Consider the following 10,089-nt stretch of genomic DNA (forward strand, 5'->3'; position numbering starts at 1 on the left):
GTTCCTTTTTCTTTTTTTTCTTTTCAGCATTCATTGGGGAAATAACATGAATTGTTCCGTATTTCTCGTCTAGGCTGTTACGTCGTCTTCGAGCAGTTGCCGTTTCCATCTTTCTGATCTAAGGTAAGGTTTGGAAATCACACATTTTTTTTTTCCTTTTTTGCTGCTTTTGTGGTGTTGATAAATATGCGCTCCAGTTATTTTGGTATATGTTTATATATGTATGCGTGCGTGTCTGTGTATGTATATATACTTTATATGTATGAGCATATACACGTATATACATGTATGTATGTATGTACGTATGCATGCATGTATGCGTACGTGTCCGTGCATGTGTATATATACTTTATATGGTATGTACATAAACACGTATATACATGTTATATATTTATATGTATACACATATACATTATATACACATGTATATTCTGTATATATATGAGTATGTATGGATGTATGCATGCATGTATATGTGCGTGTCTGTGTATGTATATATACTATATATATGTACATATACATGTATATACATGTATATATATTGTTACGTATGGGCCTGGCCTTCAAAGAGGTTCCAATACGTAAACAGGAATAGTTGAAGGAAAAAACAATAAATTACTTGAACTCACCGTAAAAGGATTTATAGTGATAATTTACTCTAGAGGAAAAGGTCGCCAGAAACTCAGCTAATTACTTTACATCTATTTATTTACAAGAGGCCGTTACTGGCCTGGAGAAAAATTAAATACAGCGTGTCCACACATGGTTACCCATATATCTCTCACAAATGGATAGCTGGCTAAAAATGTGATTCACATAATAAAAGCTGGGTTTCAAAATCTTGCGGTAATGCAACACTTGCGAGCGAGGAGACTTGGACACATGACTCAGGGAATCTGGAAAAGGATCCCAGATTAGACAAGATAAAAAGAAAAAGGACTTCTTGCACAAGTTACGATTATTCAGTTCTCTAACACTGGGGAAAAGGAACTCTAATTTTAACTGAGGTATGCACTGAAGATTTAGTCTTTAGCAAGTCACAAGCGGAAGCACGTGGCCCGATGAGGACAAAGGGCTTTTGATGTAGGAGGGATAAAAGTGAGACTTGAAAATGAAATTAGCAAGAGTCGTATGGTAGTAAAAGGTGCTGGTTTGGAGTTTACACTTTCGAGACGTACCTTAATTACTTGAGGCTTGGACCTGGGTCGTGCTCTGAAGATAGTCCCACCAGCGTTTGGACAGAGGGCTGACGTCCCGTCAGAGGAGGAGGCTAGAGGCGCGTCTGCCTCGCTTTTGCAGTAGCTTCTGACTGAGAGAGATGCTGGTTCTCAGGGAATCACGGGGCTTCCATATACCGCCTCGGGCACTGCCTGAAAGCGTAAACAACAGCCAGCAAATTGGGAAGGAAAATAGGTCTTATTGTAGAGGTCCCTAAAATCCATCTCGTAGAAGTCCCTAAAATCCATCTCGAGGCCTAGCTTCTCTCGTGACTTGCCTATCTCACCCTAAGCTTCCGTCAGACTGGAAATTCTTTCCTAGCCTTCCTACGACATGCTCTCTCCCAAAGTCAGTTGCTTTAGGAGAAAACATGGCTCCTCATTCATAACTCCAATTAATTAAATACTGCTGGGAAGGCGAGGCGTTCAATAAACGTAGCAATATTTATGTATATGTATACACGTGTACATTATATGTGTATGAATATACGTATGCCTGTATGTATTGTTGGATAGATGGTATTCGAGTAGATGGAAACTGAGGATTATTTTTTCCAGTTATTTGTATTTGCTGATTTAAAAAGTTACGTAGAGAGAAACACCTGGAGGGTAACTATCGAACACCACAACCAATCAGATTGCTTTCGTTTTCATTCAGTTGTTTTTCTTTTCTTTTCTTTTTTATATCTACGAAACCGAGGTCGATCCGTCAAGGCTAAGTTTGTAACAAAGCAGTCAATTATTTTTCCGTAGATGAGAATGTGATGATGATATAATAGGCGAATGATTCTTAGTATTTTTGCGAGACATTCATATTACCCTTTACGAAATTAATTATGATTATCGGCAAACCAATAGATAACGTGTGCTAAAGAATCTTGTGTCTGGCTTCGTATATTTCAACATTTCCAGTCTTCCTGTTCTTAGACTTCAGTGCGCATACTGTTTTTGCATTCACTCTTTTGGTCTAAACTATAAGTAAAACTCCTTGTTTTTGGCGGGTATGGTTTTATTTTTTAATTCATTTTATAAAGGTAATATATTTTCTGATTTTAACGCACAAACATTATAATTATATATATATATATATATATCTTATATATATATATCTATATATATTACAGGTATATATCTAACGTATACTCTTACTAAGGCAATAGTTGATTCAGTTTTATTCAAATTTAAAAGCATATTATTGGCATCAGTTTTATCGATATTTTTTTTTTTTTTGAGATGTAAGTAGTTTCTAAGTCCATTTTTGTCACTGCAGCTCTGACAGTACTAATTTTTAACGATTCTCTAAATAAATACCTTCGCCCCTAGCTCCAATCCCCCATCATTCCTTTTGCTGTCCTTTCGTTCATATTCTCTGTCTTCCATTTTACTCTCCAACCTCTCCTAACAATTGTTTCAGTGCAACTGCCAGGTTTTCCTCTTGTTGCAACTTTCAAACTTCATTGATTCTCTCCGTTTTCCTTAGGGTGCTGATGACGTCATAGCCCCCAGCGCTTGGCCGTTGGCATAAATTTTATATTTCAAATCCAGTAGTTCAATTATTAGCGAATAAAATATGTAATAAGATATTGCTGAACCATCGGTTGATATCCCTGAAGAATTGCCAGAGTAATTCTCAAATATCCTATAGGTATTATTATTATTATTGTTGTTGTTGTTGTTGTCTGTTCCCCTACCAGAGAGAAGTCAAGAAACAGTCGATCACGAATCTAATTAGACCAGATTTCCTTTTGTTGCAATCGCGCTTCCCTTCAATACTCACCCTTCAATTAAATCATTCCGGTCAAAGGTCATTATGTAGCTTTGCCGTCGTAATGTCTTTATGACTTTTATATCTAATCACTAATTAAAGGCGCCAGGAAGCAGTTCAAATCTTGATCATTGTGTAAAGCGGCAAGTTGCGTCCCGAAAGCAGATCTGGTATATAATTAATTAAAAGTAGAATTAATTTAAAACCTACAATGCAGATGTAACCATAACACATGCTTCCCTATAGGTGGGTGGTAGTGTCGTCAGTGTACCTCATGTGGTGCGCTATAGGCATTACTTAAGGAACTTTGCGGCGTCCCTTCGATCACTAACTGCAACCTCTTTCATTCCTTTTACTGCACTCCGTTCATATTCTCTTTCTTCCATCTGATCTTCCACCCTCTCTAACAACAGAGAATGCAACTGCGAGGTTTTTCCTCCTGTTCCACCTTTTAAAAATTCAAAGGAATTTATTTCTGGTGATAGAAATTCATTTCTCGACATATTGTGGTTCGGATCCCACAATAAACTGTAGGTCCCGTTGCTAGGTGACCAGTTGGTTTCTAGCCACGTAAAAATATCTAATTCTTCGGGCCAGCCGTAGGAGAGCTGTTGATCAGCTCAGTGGTCTGGTAAAACTCGGATAAACTTAACTTTTTTCAAACCTTCTTACTGACAATTTTAGTAAAATAATAAAAAAACAATAGATTATTGTGAATGATTACAAACCAAACAATTAAGCGTGATAAAAAAATTCTCTAGGTATTTTATTTTTACTTTCACTACAAACAAATGCTGCAGCTTTTCCCGTATCTCAGGACAATCGATCAGTTCGGCCGCTTTTAGTTCGACAGACAGTGGCGTCGGTCCCAGTTGTGGGATAACCGGCATGACGTGTCTTCCCTAATCCTTCGCTCTCTCCTAATGTCCTTTCATAGTAACTTTTGGGCCTCGAGGTCCTTCGATACTTGCGCCGGATGAGGATTAGATCGGAATATTTCTCTTTAAATGTTACTTTACAGTGTCAGCAGCCTATTATTATATATATTAATATATATATTATTATATATATATATATATATATATATATATACATATATGTATATATATATATATATAATCTATATATATTAATAGATATATATATGTGTGTATATTATAATATATATATATATATATATATATATATATAAACGTAAAGGAAGGAAATATTAAAAGGGTTAAATTGAAAATGGAGCACTTCTGACTTACCTTAGATAACTGTAAAGGGGATTTGTTTAGTTTTACTCTAGAAGGTTGCCGTTGAAAACCAGCTGATTAATCTACCTTAAGTTTATTTACAGAAAAAAACATGGACTGGCCTGGGATAAAGGCAAAGCAACTTGGCCACATGGGGTCAGAGCGCCATATAATGTCTGGATCGCTTCTATCTTTCACAATAGGCAATGCTGGTTTCTAAAATTCATAATAGGTATCTTGCGGTAAGGAAGCACTTGCCAGGAAACGTAGCACACTTTTGACTCAGCATCTGGAAATTAGTCCCAGATTAGATGCAACATAAAAGGAGTTCGAATTGGAAAATATGGAAGAGTTTACTTGACTCGGAGGAAAAGAACTGGCAATATGACTGTAACTCAAGACATACCTGAATGCTTTGAATGCCTTATGTAGTGGACCTGTGGAGAATATGGCATCGGCTTTGTCTGAGGTCGGGGCACGCTAGTTAGCCCCTTTGTAGGCCTATAGGCAGGCTGGCTTGGACGTCTGTCCTGGGTCAAGGACTGAGTTGGACTGAGGCCGTCGTCGGGCGCGAAACTTAGGTGCTGGGGCAGCTTCTCCCCCCAATGGCAGGTCATCCTGGGAACAGAGCATATAGCCAGTAAAGGTTCACAGGAATAGGGATCTTATAAGTAGGCCTAAGAAGTACCTAGCTGGCTACACACTTCCTTTTGGGATACGTCCCCTAAGGTTGGTTTAAAGAGTCTTTATCCCCCCCCCCCCCCCCCCCCCCCCCCCCCCCCCGCTACTAACAGAAATGACGATCTCTAGTCTGCTTTGTGTTTCCCTCTTAAAGTCAGCTGATGTTAGGAGTAAGAGGGTTGCTCTTCTAGCTACTAATTAAAAATTACTTATACCGGGAAGACGAGGGGGTCAATATCCGTAAAAGCTCCCCCTGTTAAGAAGGCATTCACTCCCTTTCAGGCGTGAAGGCCTCTTCTAAATAAGTTGATCGCCTTGACTAAACAGTTCTCCTCTAACTGAGGTTTTATAGCAGAGATACGGCTAGCTACAATGGCCTACCTAACTTATAGGTGGAGATGCTAAGTGTACTAACTTACTGAATTAATGTAGTCTAGCCTAAGTTAGAACTACTGGTCATCTGTAACGACAGTCTACTCTACCCCTATGTAAAGTTACTTTGAAAATTCTACTTGCTACTTCCCTAGTGCCCTGGTACTAAATTATTAGCCTAACCTACTCATTAATATTAATTAGAGACACAATCATTCCAGAGTGTGGTACGCACAACAGAGGTTTATCGACCTGAATTGTTAAAATACATAAGATGAGGTAATGATGCGTGAGGATGATGAGTGATTAGTAGTGTACCAGGATGGAAATTTAATGAGGTAATTATGATATTTAAGTGAGGGTTAGTGATGCAAGTTCTAGGGCTCAGAGGGCTAGTCTGCTGACAGAGATCAGGCCTGCTACCTTCTCTGGGTAGGTGCTAGGATCACTCTGCAAATGAATGTAAGGCTGTATCTAGGGCACAGGAGCCAAGGAGAGCATGTGGCTCTTTGGTTAGTGTGTTAATTTGTTACATCCCTTCTTCCTCTTCTTCTTATTCCTCCAGGGCCTGGCTACGGCAGTCCTAGGAGGTGACGGAGGCACCGACTCTGGGGAAAGGCCAGAAACGCCGTCAGGAGGAGAGGCAGTGGTAGCCCTAGGGACTACGACTACAGGCGAACATCCTACTTCAGCATCTGCAGCAACTGTCGTAGAGGTGTAATCTACTGCAGGGGAGGAGTTCACTTCGGCTGCTACGACATCCGTCGTAAGGGTAAGACTCCAGGCTGACTCCTGGTCGGGCAATTCCTGGTTGTCCAGCGAAGGTGTAACAGTGAGGTCTGCTGGAGGTTCATCTTCGGCCGACAGAGGTGATGTCGAAGAAGACTCGTGGACTGGATCTGGGCAATGGGCTGCAGTGAGCTCCATGCCTTTTGGAAGATCTCCTGTAGGAGTATCTTTGATTAGGTTAGGCGCCGGCGCTAGCTCGGGGGCCAGGCGCAGAGGTCAAGATTTGTGGTGGCTCTACGGCCAGGCTGGATGGAGCATGGCACTGCTCAGTGCTGCCAAGTGGCACTGGCAGAGAGGTGAGGTCAGCTCGACCTGTGACTGGTACTGGAGGTGCAATACCTTTCAGCGTGCCTGTGGTGATGGGAGACAGAGGTTCCTGTCTCCTGTGGAAGGCTGAGCCTTTTTGAGAATTGAGTGTCCGCTGCGCATAGCTTGCTAGGGCACCTAGACCAATTCATGGAGTGCCCCATTATGTTGCAGGTTTTACAACGGAACTGTGAGTGATCATTCTCCCTCCTTGGTGACGGGGGAGACTGTTGGTGGCGTACTTCCGGGGGGAAGTAGGTCTTGGGTGGCTCCTGGCTTTGGATTGATTGGAGGCAGGGTTAGGACCCCTAGTTTTTTGGAAATGAGAGGGGGACTTCATGTCTTGCCCTAGGAGGAGGTCGTAACCTCCTGGAATGTAACTTGCAACTGCAAGGGTACAAACCTTGGAGAAGTGAGGTCTGGTGACCCTCAATGTGACTGTCAGAAGGATCAGCTTTATGTGATTGATGCCTTCGATTGTGATGAGTTGACGTCTGTCAATGTTAGCCCCGTGGGGAATTCTGTCTTCTCATATCAGGGAGATTTGAGCGCCAGAGTCATCAAAGGCTCTTGACGTGGTTTGGCAGATATTGACTTTGGAGGGGTGCGACTGTCATAGGGCCCTTAGCTGGGGGTCCTAGTGAGGAAGAATTGGTGATTGCCATTGCGATGGCAGGAATATTGTGATTAGCGCACCCTCCATAATTTGCAGACATGTGACCCTTGCTGGCCACAGTCCCGGCAGAACTTGTTCCAGAACTTCTTCCGTGGCACTGGATGATAAGGCCGACATGGCCCGCAGGTTGTGAGTCTGTGAGGTCACCAAGGCTTGCAGTGTGCTCTGGCACAGGTGAAAAGTCGTCTCTGGAATTGATAAGATGTTGGGAGGTTAAAGAATCCTGCTTTGAATTTCCCACCGGAGAGTTAATTGGTGGGCTCACCTCTTCCGAAATGGAGGAGGCAGGCGATAAAGCGGTAAGAGGCTGGCAGGATTCGGCAGGAATTTCTAGCTCTGGCATTAGATCAGGACCAGGCATACTAGTAGAGGTGATGTCAGTGACATCGGAGGCACTAGTCTCTGAATCCAAAACTGAGGTTTGGTTATCTGGCATGCTGCAGGAGTCCGGTGCATCTGGTACTGGGAGTTGCGTCCAGGGGAGATACTGCTTTAGGAGATCTCGGCCCAGTATCACCTGATAAACATCATGGAATTTTTCCACTATGCCCGGCGGCACAACGTGGTATCCCTGGTCTCCTGGTCCAATAAGGGCATTTGCACCTTCAGAAAAACTGAAGGAACAGAATAGAGGTAACCGTCAATCCATTCAAGCTGAATTTCTTCGTCCTTCTGGATTTTGGAACCCCTAGGCAATGCCTTTCTTGAAATGAGGGAGACCTGGGCTTCGACATCGGCCATGATGTGTACCCACTGATAGGCTGTAGGAGACTGTTCATCAGGCAGGGCTACACGGTAGCCTTGGAGAAGTTCACCCTGGAAGCTCTCGTCCTAAGGTAGTGATCGACTCAGGCACTGGTTGGAATCCACAGCATGTCCACCTCTTACTGGATGTCCAGCTCATGGTCTGGGGCTTGGAAGCAAGGGAAGACAGTTCCCTTAGGCTGCAGTAGAGGCTCGGATAAATTTGAAAATGATGTCTAGGAATAGTACTGGATGGAATGGGAGGGCCTACTTGGTAATGGAAATGGGTTCTGCAATGTGGTAGTGGGCCTGAGAAGACTGGGTGCTCTGTGGCACTTGGGAAGGTGAGAAAATCTAATGGAGTGTGCCGTTTAGAGGTCACACTGATGGGCGTTCCTAACTTGGGGATACGCAAGGTAATGGGCAACCTGTATGTCCTATACAGGTGCACAGCACTTATGGAGGCGTTCCTTGTCAGTACTGTTAGAGTGCTGATGAAGCGGCACTTATGGAGGCGTTCCTTGGTTGAGTGTTCAGAAGGAGTACTGATCCTTGTACATGGAAACACTAATGAAATGGGTGTTCCGTAAGGGTGGATACGCAGATAAATAGCTACCTGTATGTCCTGTACAGGTGCACGGCACTTATGGAGCCGTTCCTTGGACAGCACTAATAGAGTGCTGGTAACATGGCACTTATGGAGGCGTTCCTTTGGTGAGTGATCTGGAAGGATAGGAATACTTACGCACGGAAACACTGATGGAATGGGCGTTCTATAATGACGGATACGCAGGTAAACAGCTACCTGTACGTCTGATACAGGTGCAGTGGTACTTATGGAGGCGTTCCTTGGACAGCACTAGTAGAGTGCTGGAAATGGTCATTCCGTAATGGCGGATACGCGCGTAAATGGCTACCTGTACGGCCTGTATAGGTGAAATGGCACTTAAGGAGGTGTTTCTTGGACAGCACTGGTTGCATGCTGGTATTGCGGCACTTATGGAGGCGTTCCTTGATTGCACTGGTAGTGTGCTGGTGTGTCCCGTCGGACGACACTAAATGCAGTATACTCAAATATACTGAAATGAAATGGCACTCTGTTCGTGGCAGAGTGTAACGGTGGAGGAGAGAAAGTAAAAGGGGGAGTACTTCAGCAGCCAGTCGATGGACAGTGTCACGGATTAGTGGCACTGTAAAATGGTAGGGCCTGACGTGCACTGGTGGTGGCCAGTCCTAGACTGGTAGCGGCTTCCTTGTATGGAAAAAATGAGGTTGCGTTTGCACTGTGCAGTTTGTGCTTGCGGTATATGCAAGTCTTTTGTAAGAAAGAATGGAAAAGACCACTCGGGCAGCGACAGGTAACAGTAATTTGAAAATGCTCAGTCCTTGGCTGAAGCACTCAGTAAATTAAATAATGGTTGCAAGACTACAATGGACACGGGCACGTATCATGCTTAGTGTAAATGAAAGTCACAAGAGACTAAAATGTTAATAATGCATGCCTAGGTAATAGACGTAGTACTTTTGGCTTTTTGAATAATGGGTTCTCTCTCTCTCTCTCTCTCTCTCTCTCTCTCTCTCTCTCTCTCTCTCTCTCTCTCTCTCTCTCTGAGCATAAAAATGATATATGACGAACTACTTTGTATTTATATGAACTAATGATTTTAGTTTAATATGACGCAACTTGCGTTGAAGGATTTCTTATATTAAAGATTAATGAAATAAGGTTTATGGTTTCAATAACGCGCTAACGATGAACGATTTTTACGTTACTTGGTAGCGGCTTGCGTTATTATGAGTGATTTAAATGCGTTTGCGTTAACAATTCTTCTAATGTACTATACTTTTAAGATTTATGTTAATTTACTTGACGTAAGTTTACTAGCTCCCTGTGACAAGTGAAATGATGGTAAGGATTTTAAGATGAAATGTTAGCAAACATTTGTAAATGAGAAAGGCTAAGTTAAGTACGAAGTGAAATGAAACATTTGCTCAGCAAGCGAGTGAGCGATGCGAAGTGAAACATCGGGAGGGGACAGATCTGGCTGTACTGCATGGCAATCGCTGATCGCTGGGTAAACGTGATGTGATTAACAAGAAGAAAATTCCAATTTCTTATTCAAGGCGAATTAACATTATTTCTGGCAGAAGGATAGATATGAAGATTGATATTATTTACGTTAAAACATGAAGACTTACGTTATTCGGCTTAAATCGTTGAGATAAGCTTTAGGTGATGAATACTTTTACTTTGTGTGAACGAAGTTTGGCTGGCAGCCAGGACTGGCTGTGCACGAGCTG

General features: G+C 42.6%; 1 long non-coding RNA gene across 1 annotated transcript in view; it reads left to right on the forward strand.

Moving 5' to 3' along the window:
* Positions 1 to 10,089, forward strand: part of LOC135215107 (uncharacterized) — a 242,703-nt gene that overhangs the window by 158,307 nt on the left and 74,307 nt on the right. Inside the window, exon 3 of the long non-coding RNA XR_010314571.1 lies at positions 28 to 123. This is a non-coding gene — a long non-coding RNA (uncharacterized LOC135215107). The remainder of the gene's footprint in view (positions 1 to 27; positions 124 to 10,089) is intronic.

This window comes from Macrobrachium nipponense, chromosome 5 (genome assembly GCF_015104395.2).
Source record: "Macrobrachium nipponense isolate FS-2020 chromosome 5, ASM1510439v2, whole genome shotgun sequence".
Taxonomy (NCBI): Eukaryota; Metazoa; Arthropoda; class Malacostraca; order Decapoda; family Palaemonidae; genus Macrobrachium; species Macrobrachium nipponense.